At 43.1% G+C, this 13,761-nt stretch overlaps 1 long non-coding RNA gene across 1 annotated transcript in view; it reads left to right on the top strand.

Annotated features, from left to right (window-relative positions):
- The first annotated feature begins 4,949 nt into the window (after positions 1–4,949).
- Positions 4,950–13,761, top strand: part of LOC115081942 — a 159,333-nt gene continuing 150,521 nt past the window's right edge. The window contains exon 1 of the long non-coding RNA XR_003854038.1: positions 4,950–5,483. This is a non-coding gene — a long non-coding RNA (uncharacterized LOC115081942). The remainder of the gene's footprint in view (positions 5,484–13,761) is intronic.

Below are 13,761 nucleotides of genomic sequence, written 5' to 3'. Positions count from 1 at the left end.
CATTTGCTCGTCGCAGGTGGCCCTAGGAGCCAGCTCACTTACCCAGCCCTGCTGACACCTTCCTCTTCATGGCCGGATGCCGCTGTCATCAACCACTGGGGCCTCTTCTTAGTCGTGCACAGCACGCGCCAACCTACAAAGGCCCCATGGTGGCAACAGCACTTGCCAGTGCCTTTGGATGATATCACATGGCTGGGTATTTAAACCCCGGCTGTGCAATGCAGCATCACCTCAGCAAAGGGTTGACTTCAGCCTGAAGTGCTAGTTGCTGCCATGTCTCGTCTCTCCAGCCTGTTCCAGCCTTTGTCTCTTCAGCCTTGGCCAACTTGTCTTCATCTCTTCAGCCTTGTCCAGCATGTCTTCATCTCATCAGTCTTGCCAAGCCTGCCTTTGTCTCTTCTGCCTCACCCTTCCTACAACACTCTCTAACCTCAGACGGATTACTGGTATTGACCTCAGCCTGGATTCTCATTACCCTTGCCTGCCGCCTGTCACTGACCGTAGCTTGGATTCTCGGTACCTTTGCCTGCCTCCCACCTCCAACCTCAGCCTGACCTTGGATCTTCTCTTTTGCCAGCAGCCAGAGACTGCCTGCTAAGACCTGCAGGTCTCTGGAACCCAAAGCTCCAGTTAGTCTCTGAACCGTCTGCTCTGCCAGTTGGCAGAGAGAACCTACAGGGCCTCCCCTGAAGGTGGTGTCAACCTCACCCCAGCACAAGGGTCCACAATCCTAACATAATTATTGCACAGTTATTCCCTTTTTGCTCAAACCATCAGATCAACTTATTTTAGTATAAAAAAATCCATCTTAAATACAGACAAGTCTGCCTTACTTCTTGTGAACTTTCCTTATGTGAGCCCTTTGTTTATTTTTGTGTTCCACACTCTGGCAGTTTTCTTGAATCCACACACGTGCTTTAGTAGTTTGCATACATGATCTAGTTTTACTGTATTTCTAAATCCTAGTGACTATTCCACTAGATTTTTTCATTGACTTCGCTATGTAGGAATGCTGTTTTCACACTCAGATGTTTAAACTGCATTCCCTTTCCCACTGCTACACTAATTAATTGCTCTGAGTGTTGTAGTGTAACCCCATCGCCAGGTGTGGACTGCGCTCCGATGGGGTCATAAATGAATGTGTTAGTCTCTCTGGAACACTCCTGACTAGCTCTGTCACAGTCCCTCTTTCCCCCAGGGTTGGGATTCTTTGTCGGTGGGGGGAAAGACTTAATTTTCAGGGCCCAGAGTGATGGGGGTGACTTTTGATAACTTTTGATTCCCTGGGAGAGGTGAAATGAATTTTCCTCCAAGGTGTGCTGCAAGTACCAAATAATACACTGGAGTCACTGGTTGAGTGTCCAAAAAAAAAAAAAAAACTTTACTGGAGATGAAGCAGGTGAAATATGGCACAAATAAATCAGTCCTCAGCACCACAGGAGCTCTTTTGTTACAGTCTGCTTCCTCTCTCTGTGCAAGGGGGAATCTTTCACACTCCAGGTCTTGGCTCCCAAGTCGGCAGGGTAGCCTTAACTGGGCAGGAAAACCCCTTCCAAAACTGGCAAAAAGGGTAAACCAGTCTAATGCACAGAAAGTCCGAAAATCCTCTCTCTCTCCAGAGGCGAAGACTCCAGATGGGTTTCCTCAGAGATCTCAAATGATTTCTTACCCACAGTTAGGCAATGATCATTTCCTGTTTTCTTTCTTAATTGGATCCCGATGGGAAGGATCCTCTCAGGAACCTGCAGCTCTCACTGTTCATCTTTAAGCAGGAAAGGTCAGGAGAAATCTGCTTTCTGGATCTTTAACCAACAAGTTCCTTTTCCCCCAAAATGAAGTTAACAACAGAGTTACTTCTTGCTTTGGGTCACCACCATTACTCCTTCCTCATTAAGGGTGCAGAAGGGCCGGCCTTCCCTAACCTGGGCAGCCCCAGACACAGGGTTCCATCTGCCCTGAATCCAGGTGGTTCCCAGGGTCTCACAAGGCTCCTATCACAAAAAATCTAAAAATCCCAAAACAACCCAGAGGGAAGCACCAGCCAGCCAATTAGTAAACTGGTAGGAACCACCTCCTAACCTTGCTTAAGATCTCCAGGCATGGTTTTCTTGAATCCTTCAATAGGCCTGAAAACCAAGGTAAAACAAATACTGAATTACCTCATTAAACTCTGCCTGAATTTACTATGTAATCTGGAGAGAACAAATATGAAAATTAGGAGCAAGTTTACTTATCCTAGTCCATACAATAGTAAGAAGAGAGTAGTGACAGACTTTCTTAATTTATCCGGTACTAGTAGGCAGATCAGGCCTAAGCTCATTTTTTGAATTTAAGAAAATTTCCAATTGGTCTGGTTCCAAAAAGACATATCTGGTAGTTTCTAAATTTAAGACACATTTGCATGGAAATGTTATCATTATTTTTGCACTGGATGCTATAACTGTAAATTTTGGGGTTTTTTAACTTATACCTCCTCCATTGCAGAATTAAAGTTATACGGCACTGGTTTTGGGCGTGCATAGGTATTTATGTGCACACCCCTTGGCCCCATCCTGGAATGCCCACATCCCACCCACACTGTGCCCATACCACACCTCTTTTTCTTCTGATGCAAGATAGTTGCACATCTGCACTCATGCGTTAATCTGCCCGCTTTATAAAATCGGGTGAGCATGCGCTAGAACTAGATGCTCGCCCATCTCCCGATTATGGCATGCATCCAGCTTTTAAACTTCACCTTTTAATGAGCAAATATCTTGTCTTAGTCCTTGCTTTTACAACAAGTTGGGCCTTGTACTGCTCAACTTTGCCTTCTGTCTTATACTTAATTTTAAATGGCCGTTTACATCCTATAGTCTTTCTGTTCAGTGGTATCTGAGTGAGCATCCAGGTTTGATGTTCATAGTTACATGGGCTGTGCTTCTTCTGCTCTGCTCTGCTGCTTTTTCCATTTCTTGGCCACCTCTTCAGATATGCAAAATGTCTTCCCAGGATGTTGACTTGGGTGGCCTCCAGGTACTGACTTTGTAGGGCAGGCAGAGAAGTGGTTTGCCTTTTGTTGTGATGGCTGAGTGTCCGATGTCAATATTTGCAGATGATTGGGCTTATCCCTGTTTTTCAGCAGGTTCTGTGCTAAGGTTTTGTTTCACAGAATATTCTTCTTTTACAATAGTTTGTTTTTTTCTGCTTTTTTTGGTTTTTGTAGAGCAGGGACTATAAAATTATTTAATACATAATTCTAGTGCTGGAATGCCACAAACAGGTCTGGTTTCCAGGATATCCATGATGAATATGTATAAGGTACTTGCACTAACTCTATTGTATGCAAATATATACATACATATTCACCGTGGATATCCTGAAATCCAGACCTGTTCGTGCGCTCCAGCACTGGAATTGCCTACCCTTGTTGTAGAGTCACAGAGTTAGTACTTGGGTTTTCTGCAAAAGTCACACTGTTTCTGATGATTACCTTTTCTGTGCTAGGGGTATGCACATACATTTTTTCATTTTGTTTATTTTTCTTTTTTTTCAGTTTGTTATTTCATTTCTTTTCATTTATTTAAAAGGATGTAAACTGAAAGAAACAACAAACAAAAGAAAAAAAAAGAAAAAAAAGAAAAAGGTCAAAGAAACAAAAAAGGCAAGCCTTTTTAGAGGAGGAAAGAAAATTCCTCCCATGCCTCCCCCTCCGATCTCTCCCAAACCTTCCAACCCTCTTATGACTGGCCCTTCAGTGAGCCACTAGATAGCCCTAGGTCCCATACCATCAGGACTAGTAACAGCATTAGGATTTTCCATTCTCCTTCACATCTCTCCACTGAGCTGACTGTGGGCTCATTTTCCAAGCACTTTACCGCGTGCGATAAATTCGCAAATCCTGTTAACGCGATTTGCGAATGCAAATTAGTCATTTGGTATTCAGGGGGCGGAGTCAGGGCGGAGCATATGTAAAGCGGGAACCTGTGTATCGTGTGCGGCGAAACAGCCGCAGTGTTAGCGCGGCTGCTATCGCGGCTAATAACTACAACTCCAACCTCGCGTTATGGACTGCGTTACAGGCCTGAAAAGGATTACCCGCCATCCACGATAGTCCCAGACAGCCTGTTTCAGGGAGAAGAGAGAAGAGAAGAGAGAGCACCTTACTATAGTGCCTATGCCCTACATAGGTATTTTAACCCCTATGGGAGGGCCACCTACTAACTCGGGGTGGGGATTAGGTATGAGCGTCGGGGGTTGGGGGCCACTTTCGCATTCCACATGAGACCTACGGACTGAACAGTGGTCTCTAGTGCAGATTTGCTGGCCGTCGGAGTGAGGACGCTCACTCCAAGCGGAGATTTGGCCAACATTCTCTCCACCTAGCATGTTGTTGCCCAGGTAGAGTGTCCATCAAGCTAGGTAGAGAGAACGTTGCCCAAACCACTTCTTGGAGTGAGCGTCCTCACTCCGACAGCCAGCAAATCTGCACTAGAGACCACTGTTCTGTCCGTAGGTCTCATGTGGAATGCGAAAGTGGCCCCCAACCCCCGACGCTCATACCTAATCCCCACCCCGAGTTAGTAGGTGGCCCTCCTATAGGGGTTAAAATACCTATGTAGGGCATAGGCACTATAGTAAGGTTCTCTCTCTCTCTCTCTCTCTCTCTCTCTCTCTCTCTCTCTCTCTCTCTCTCCTCCTCTTCTCCTCTCTCCTCACTGAATATCGTGCACCTGATGAAAGAATCATCGTGCAGTGGGAAAACATTGTGTGCGGCACTAATGTTTTGGCGAAAACATCGCCGCACACGATGTTTCCCCACTGCACGAAAGAAGCCTCATTTGCATTGGTAACGCCCCCCAATGCGATATTGGAAAATAAGGCCCTGTGATTGGCTAATCCGAGGGCATAAGGCAGAGTTAGAGGAAGAGAGTGTGTGGTCATTTTGAGTTAGGTTTTGAAGAGTAAGGAGCTATTTTTACTTTCTCCTGGTGATTTGGGCCCAGTAACCTAGCTTGGTGTTTTTTTTCTTGCATTAAAGCAGATTCCTCATCAGTAACCGCCCTGTCTGAGAGGGCCTGCCTCCCTTTTTTTAAGAGAGAGGTTTTTGTAGATTTTTTTCAGCTTTTGGATAGTTTTTCTTGTTCTGGGGAACACCCTGTGCTTTGAAGAAGGGCAACCCCCCTCAATCTGGACAGCAGGGGCTGGAGACCTGTGAGCATCCCCTCTATTCCTTAGAAGCAAGACAAGTGACAGCACTACTCAGTATGAGATATTTTGGATAGAGACATTTGGATTTTTCCCCTTTTTGTTAGTGTGGAGGGTTTTTTTTTTCCCACTCCTCTGCACACTTATGGAAGGAAATAGAGGACTGTAAGCAGAACTGGAACATCAGGCTTCTCTTCCAGAGAGGTCATCCGAGGTTGTAACATCAAGTCTTGGGATCTTCACCCCAAAGGGAACAGAAGACAGGCTGTGGGCATCAGACTGAACTTTGGACTCAGGTAGGATGTTTTCATGGCATGGAGCGTGCCCCAGAATTCCCCAATCTACTGGGCTGTTTGCAGAGATGAGGAGACAGTGGCAAGCTCCCTCTCAGGAGCTAGAGAGTTGGACATAAGCAACCCACAAGAGAGACAATGTAAATAGTTCAAGTGTATAGTTTCATTTGTGGCATATTTGTGGGACAGTAATTGAATTTTTGGAAATAATCAGTAAACAATGTAGTGGACCTTACGGTCACGCTACAAGTAAGACCTGAGTGTTAGGTGTCAGCTAGTTAATGTAGGATGGTTGTAGGGGTGGGGAAGTTCCATTCAAATTCAGCCCCTCCTTCTGCGAGGTCTGGAATGGCCATCCCCCTGGAGATACTTTATAACAGTGCTCTGGCTAGAGCTTGGGAGACAGTCCCTTTTGGTTTTCACAAGTATAGGAGATAGTTAGGAGCAATGTTCCCTCCAAGGAGTGACTAGATGTGTGCATATGTTTGTTTGTGTGAGCAACAATTTTTGAGTGCCATTAGTAGCATTACATTTCTGTATATAACACAAAGAAAAATGTGCTATTTGTAAATAACCATGTAAAACCTGTGAGTGATGCTTCAAAATGTATGAGCAAACGCTCAAGGGCTCAACACAGGGAACTATGGTAGGAGCTTAGCTTTTGTTATTTTGCAGGCCCAGTCAGAGGAGCCAAGCAAGCCCATTTTGGCCCATTATGGCGCCAGCCATACGGCCGTATGGCCGGCGCCATTTTGCAATACGGCATTATGATTCGAGTGCAGGAGGTCGCTTCCGGACCCCCGCTGGACTTTTGGCAAGTCTTGTGGGGGTCAGGAGACCCCCCCAAGCTGGCCAAAAGTCCCTGGGGGTCCAGTGGGGGTCCGGGAGCGATCTCTTGCGCTCGTGACGTCGGGGGACAGGAACCAAATTGGCGCCGGCGCTACCTTTGCCCTGTCATATGACAGGGCAAAGGTAGCGCGGCACCATTTCTATTAACGCACCCGTGGCCCGAGACTGGAAGATCACACTGGGACCCCCCCGCTGGACCCCAGGTAATTTAAGACATTTTGGGGGGGTTCGGGAGGGTGGGGGATTTATTTTAAAGGGTCGGGGTGGGTTTTAGGGTTGTTTTAGTGTGCCGGTTTTCCCGCCCTCCCCCTTCCCCTCCCCCTTCCCCCGATTTACGATTTTTGACGATAAATCGGGGGAATTCCTATTGTATATCGCCTCTAACGGTTTTTTACGATTTAAAATATTTCGGACGATATTTTAAATCGTCAAAAACGATTCACATCCCTAGTTTTCTCCACTATTTTAGAATAAAGTCTGTTCTGCAGGTATGCAATTGTGACTATTGTTTCATCCCAGTATTTTTCAGGTAGTGCAAATTCTGTCAGCATACATCTGATCATTACAGCTAGGGTCCCCTTTTTTCTTTCAGCTTGGATACATGTGCCATACATATCCATTTTGCTTGGATATGTATGGCATGGGTGTGTGATGCTTGAGTCCATGAAATCTCAGGAAGACGTCAACTAATGAACTCACCTCCGTTGTCAGTTCAAAGTGCAAGTGGCTTGTATTGAAATCTGTTGATTGCCATGATCACATAATTCTGTAGTTTGTCCAATTCTTTATCCTTGTTTTTCATGACAGATGTGACTGTGTACCTTGAGAAATCAGCTACAAAAGTCAATAGGTACCTGCTCCCACTTGGTAGATTTGGGAACCCTCAATGGACCACCAACACCAGTGTGTATGAGCAAGTGGTTTCATGGCTCTGGTCTGGCTCATCTTGGGAGAATTAGTCTTGTGGCTTTACTCTGATATTACAGTCACACCTCATAGTTACTGGAAATTTTAATAGTATTAAGTCTTTATTTACTGCAGTATTTTACACTTTCCGAGTATCTGTAACTCAAACGTAGATGCCACAGATGAATGTAGTCATTGTGTTGCCTATTTGCAGTGAGTCTCACCAGCTGCTTAACTGTGTTCAGACAATACAGGTGCTCATCCACAAAGACAATGGTTAGAAGCCTTTCCCCCTTTTGAATTGTAGGGTGACCTTCCTTACTGTCAGGTGCTTGACAGATAAGAGTCCCTCTTCTAAATCAAGAACTTACAGCACATATGTCACTGGTATGCTTAATGTACCTCTGTGTGTATTGTTTCGATGTAGGAGTCCTTGTCCAAGCCCTTAAGCAGTAATGCTGCTTCCATCTGTGAGGTAGATCTTTTCTTAGTTGCGTAGGCCAGCTGTGTGAACATGCTTATCATTGGTTGTGTAACTCGTGGTAAGTTTGTGTTATTTTAAAACATCCACGCCACCCTTCTGCTGCTGTGTTAGTGAGTATAGTCTTAGCCTGGTGTGGCAAACTCCAGTTCCCAAAAGCCATAAGCAGGCCAGATTTTTAGGATAGCCATGATGCCATGAATATGCATGAGCTATATTTGCATACAATGGAGGCAGTGCATAAAATTCTATGCAATGTGATTGTGGATATCCTAAAAAGCAGAGCTGTTTGTGGCTCTTGAGGATCAGAGTTGCTCCACCCCCCCCCCCCCCTTAGCCTTTTGCCTGGGTGCTTGTGAAGTTGGTTCTTGTTCTGCTTTCCATGTGGTACAGTCTTTCTTTAAGTGTCTCTACTTCTTGCACCAGAAACATGTTCATGGTTCTTTCTAGTGAACTTTGATGTCTGTAGTTTTCAGTGCAACTTTCCTATTCAAGTCCCACATAACTTCCGTTCTACACAGAAATTCATTCCACAAACTCTAACACCAATTTAATCTCAGGCCTTGTCTCAAGGATATGGATGAATGCACTGAATAATTCTGGAAGTTACAAACAAATAAGGCAGTTATATGACCATCTTTATTTCTCCCTTTGCATTAATTCTTCCTTGCATTGATTACTGTAATTCTCTATTTTTGAGACTGTCTGTATTTACGATTAAAGCCCTAGAGAGAGATAATTCAGAACTCGGCAGCAAGGTTATTAACTTGTACATCCAGATTTGAGCATATAACCACCCTGATTCAAAATCTCTGCATTAGCTGCCTGTTGGTTTAAGTGATGCTTTAAATGATGAATATCCTTCCTTATTAAAAATACACTATTCAATCAGAAGTCTGAGATCAGGACAGTGTTTACTTGATGCGCATAATCATAAAACCATTCGTCTTGCAGATTCACTGTTTTCCGTGGCAGATGCTGTATTGTGGAATCAGTTTCCAATTATCTTACGGAAACAGTTTGTAGGAAAACATTTAAAAATCAGTTAAAAATGCATTTATTTAATCAGGCTTTTTATTAATTAAGAATGTGCATAGATTGACTTATGTGTTTTTTATATCACTAACCATGGCCTGTTTATTTTGACCGACCACTATTTTAATGTCTTTTGATTTGTTTTTAAAGTTTTGCCATATTTGTTTATTGATTTATTTGAAGTATTTTATGTGTGTACTTTTTGATAGCTGCCTAAGACATGGGATAGTGCAGCCTATGCATTTTTTAAATTAAATCTTTTATATTTTCTTCAATCCCAAATAGCTGTGCTTGCATCTTGTTTCCTTTGCTAAACCTCATTTGATATGCAGTACCTTCCTCAGGAGAAATAGCTTACTATTAAAGATGGTTCTTTCATGTGGCCTTTGCAATGCATTTCATATGCCCTTTGCTGTAGTTTCATTTCTCATATGGATTAATTGATCATATTCTACTAATAAACTTATGGTTGCCCTTTCCTGTCTCTTCTTTCAGTCCCACTCCACTGGGTTCATTGCTGGCTTCTGTGGTGATACCCTCCCCCACTGATCAGCTTTGGCAAGGAACATTTCCCCTTTAAACTTCCATAGTTGATAGTTTTCATTATTCAGCGGCCCACTGAAGCCCTGCTGGCTATTATTTTGATTTTTGTTTTTCTTACCTACAGTCAATAGGCTTCATCTGGTGGTCTCCTAGTAGTTTGTGCTCCTTCCAGGTCTTTCAACAGAATTATTCTGAGCTGTTTCCTGAGTTGTCATAACATAGAAACATAAAAATGACATTAGAAAAGGACAACATGATCCATCCAATCTGCCCAAGCTTCTGGATGGTAGCATCTGCCGCGCCTTGCAGGTTACCCCCATGTATCAGTCATTGCTGCTTGACATATTTTGCTTATGGACCTGGCCATAGAAGCGGTCCTGTGTTTTTTCTCTAATGTCTGCGTATCAATACCCCAGACTGTAAAAAAGTCATGGCTTGTTTTGTTTGTCTCTGAATCCCAATTCCTCTTTCCCGCCACCTCCCATCCCCCTCCATTGAAGTAGAGAGCGATGTTGCAGGTGCATCAAAAGCATCAAGGCTTATTGGTTAAAGGCAGTAACCACCCCATGCCTTCTGCTGCTCTGTGCAAATTATACCCATGCTTATCAGTTCCCCAGAGCATAAAAGTCGGGGCCCTTGTTGGTTGATGACTGATATCTGGGCTCATGACCTGTTAGTGAGTAGGCTTGTTCCAACATACACAAGAATAAGATGCAGCAGGAATGTGAAATAAGACTTTGTTTAGTGTATAGGGAGGTCAATATTCAGACATAGCCAGCTAAGGCCTAGATTCATCAAAATGCAATAATGTTTGCAGGAATAACACCTGTGATAAGGAAAAGGGGTGTGGCTATGATAATTTAAGAATTACTGAATGCTATATGAGTGTGTTGCATAGGTACTTTATTACATCCTACAATATTTGTACTTTGCCCAGATGGGCATTTCTTACTTTGGGGCAAGAGCAAGAGAGAAAGAGACTCTTTATCAACCTTGCATAAGAACATGCCATACTAGGTCAGACCAAGGGTCCATCAAGCCCAGCATCCTGTTTCCAACAGTGGCCAATCCAGGCCATAAGTACCTGGCAAGTACCCAAAAACTAAGTCTATTCCATGTAACCATTGCTAGTAATAGCAGTGGCTATTTTCTAAGTCAACTTAATTAATAGCAGGTAATGGACTTCTCCTCCAAGAACTTATCCAATCCTTTTTTAAACACAGCTACACTAACTGCACTAACCATATCCTCTGCGTTGAGTGAAAAATAACTTTCTCCGATTAATTTTAAATGTGCCACATGCTGACTTCATGGAGTATCACCTAGTAAATAACTGATTTACATTAACCCATTCTAGTCCTCTCATGATTTTAAACACCTCTATCATATTCCCCCTCAGCCTTCTCTTTTCCAAGATGAAAAGTCCTAACCTCTTCAGTCTTTCCTCATAGGGGAGCTGTTCCATTCCCTTTACCCTTCTCTGTACCTTCTCCATCACACCTATATCTTTTTGAGATGCAGTGGCCAGAATTGTACACAGTATTTAAGGTACAGTCTCACCATGGAGTGATACAGAGACATTATGACATTTTCCATTTTATTCACTATTCCCTTTCTAATAATTCCCAACATTCTGTTTGCTTTTTTTAACTGCTGTAGTACACTGAACCCATGATTTCAATGTGTTATCCAGTAAGATGGCTTGATCTAGTAGTCAACTCTTTATACCATTATAGGAGGACCAGCTAGTAATTCGAGGTGAGGTTTTGGTGGTGGTATAGCGTTTTGGGACCAGTTTTACATCCACAATAATACACACGAACAGCACAGTACACATCAGTGAAGATTTGACATGATCTGGAGTGAGGAAAGTCACACAAAGATGTGATTTCTAAATTTGTTCTCTCGCCCTAGCTTGATGGACTCTCTACCAGGGTACTATCAAGCTAGGGCGAGAGAATATTGTAGAAATCACATCTTTGTGTGACTTTCCTCACTCCAGATCATGTCAAATCTTCACTGATGTGTAATGTGCTGTTTGTACATTTCACTGTGCATGTAAAACTGGTCCCAAAACCCTAGACCACCACCAAAACCTCACCTCGAATTACTAGCTGGTCCTCCTATAGTGGCATAAAGAGTTGAGTACTATGGGACCCTTACAAGGACTCTCTCTTTCACTCTCAGAAAAAAAGGTATAGTTAAAATCAGCAGGTTTATTCTTTCCCATGATGTCAGGAGCTTTTTGGCTTTGAATCTTGGCAACTTTTTCAATATTTACAAATTGTTAGTTTATTACCAAAGTTGTTAGGCCTCTTGTTCCTTGGGGCCCTTTCAAAGATTGCTGTTTATATTTCGGAGGAGGAAACAATCTCTGGTAGGTTTGTATAGAAATGACGGCAGAAGAAGACCAAACGGCCCATCCAGTCTGCCCAGCAAGCTTCACACATTTTTTCTCTCATACTTATCTGTTTCTCCTAGCTCTTGGTTCTATTTCCCTTCCACCCCCACCATTAATGTAGAGAGCAGTGATGGAGCTGCATCTAAGTGAAATATCAAGCTTGATTAGTTAGGGGCAGTAGGGGTAGTAACCGCCGCAATAAGCAAGCTACACCCATGCTTATTTGTTTTACCCAGACTATGTTATACAGCCCTTATTGGTTGTTTTTTCTTCTCCCCTGCTGTTGAAGCAGGGAGCTATGCTGGATATGCGTGAAGTATCAGTTTTTTTTGTTTTTTTTTCTCCCCTGCCGTAGAAGCAGAGAGCTATGCTGGATATGTGTGAAGTATTTATTTTTTATTTATTTATTTATTTATTTAGAGTTTTTATATACCGGCAATCATGAAAACATATCTTGCTGGTTTACATAGAACGGGGGTGCAATAAATACATAGAACTTAAAAACAAAGAACCAGAACTGAGGTGAGAGAAGGTACAGTTACATTTAACAATGGAGGCCAAACTTGGAGAAGGAAAAAGAGAAGAGAGGATAGAAATGGTTAAACAATGTACAATTTAAATGTAGTATACAAAATAAATGTTATATACAAATGGTAAGGTGTTTTGGGAGTCATTAGGTTGTGTCCGGAAAAGCTTGCTTGAATAACCATATCAGTTTTTCTTCTCTCCTGCCGTTGAAGCAGAGAGTTATGCTGGAAATGCGTGATGTATCAGTCTTTCTCCCGTGCCGTTGAAGCAGAGAGCCATGCTGGATATGCATTGAAAGTGAAGTATCAGGCACATTTGGTTTGGGGTAGTAACCGCCGTAAAAGCCAGCTACTCCCTACTTTGTGATTGCGAATCCTTTTTTCTTCTCGCTGCCGTTGCAGCTATGCTGGAAATGCGTGAAGCATCGGTTTTTCTTTTCCCCTGCTGTTGAAGCAGAGAGCTATGCTGGAAATGCGTGATGTATCAGTCTTTCTCCCATGCTGTTGAAGCAGAGAGCCATGCTGGATATGCATCAAAAGTGAAGTATCAGGCACATTTGGTTTGGGGTAGTAACCGCCGTAACAAGCCAGCTACTCCCCTCTTTGTGAGTGCAAATCCTTTTTTCCACATTTCCTCTTGCTATTGAAGCTTAGAGTGATGTTGGAGTCACAGTAAGCATGTGTATGTTTATTGAATAAGGGTCTTGTGTCCAGGCAGTAGCCATCATTCTGGCGAGTCACCCACTCTTCATTGGCGGCCTCTTGACTTTATGGATCCACAGTGTTTATCCCACACCCCTTTGAAGTCCTTCACAGTTCTGGTCTTCACAGTTCTGCATTCCATTTTCAAAATGTTTGTGGTTCTAGCAGGATTGTGGAATGCAGATTTAGGGTTAGAGCTGGATGAGGATGATTTTTTATATGGTCGAACTGACCTTTACAAAAATCTATCCTCAGTTGGGTTACAAGAGCAATATCTACAAGTGATAAATAGGGTAACTATCTCTCCTCACCATGCTTATCAGATGAAACATATCTTCTCTGGAATGTTTAATGTGCTCTGTGACCATGCCACTTTGAGTCAATGGGCTCTGAGAGTGTCCCCGGATTCGGAGTTTCTGGGTATCTATGCTAAAGTATTTGTCTGACCTGCTGGGGACTGCGATTCATGTGAGAGCTTCTTTGTGTGTTCTGGGAATCTTTTCTGATGACGTGAGCTGTAGTAAATTTGAGTGTAAACTCTTGACTAAAGGGACTTGCATTGCTCGGAAATGTATTTTACACAAGTGGATCCAGTGCAATGTCCTGACGTTTGATTTTAGGCTTGCAGAAATGTTGGACATTTTGAGCTTAGAATATTGGACCTGGACTGCTACTTTGTGAGGAAAAAGATCTGCTTTTTCCAGGATATGGGAATCCTTTATCAAGCAATTACCGGTTTCTCTGCAGAAGCGATATACGTATGCTCCTTCTTCAGATGTTTCTGTGTTATTTACAAACGGATAATGTATTTGACACATTTAGGGGGTCATTTTCAAA

Source organism: Rhinatrema bivittatum, unplaced genomic scaffold, assembly GCF_901001135.1.
Source record: "Rhinatrema bivittatum unplaced genomic scaffold, aRhiBiv1.1, whole genome shotgun sequence".
Taxonomy (NCBI): Eukaryota; Metazoa; Chordata; class Amphibia; order Gymnophiona; family Rhinatrematidae; genus Rhinatrema; species Rhinatrema bivittatum.
Note: the sequence above shows the minus strand (reverse complement) of the source record. Positions and strands in the feature narration are given on the sequence as shown.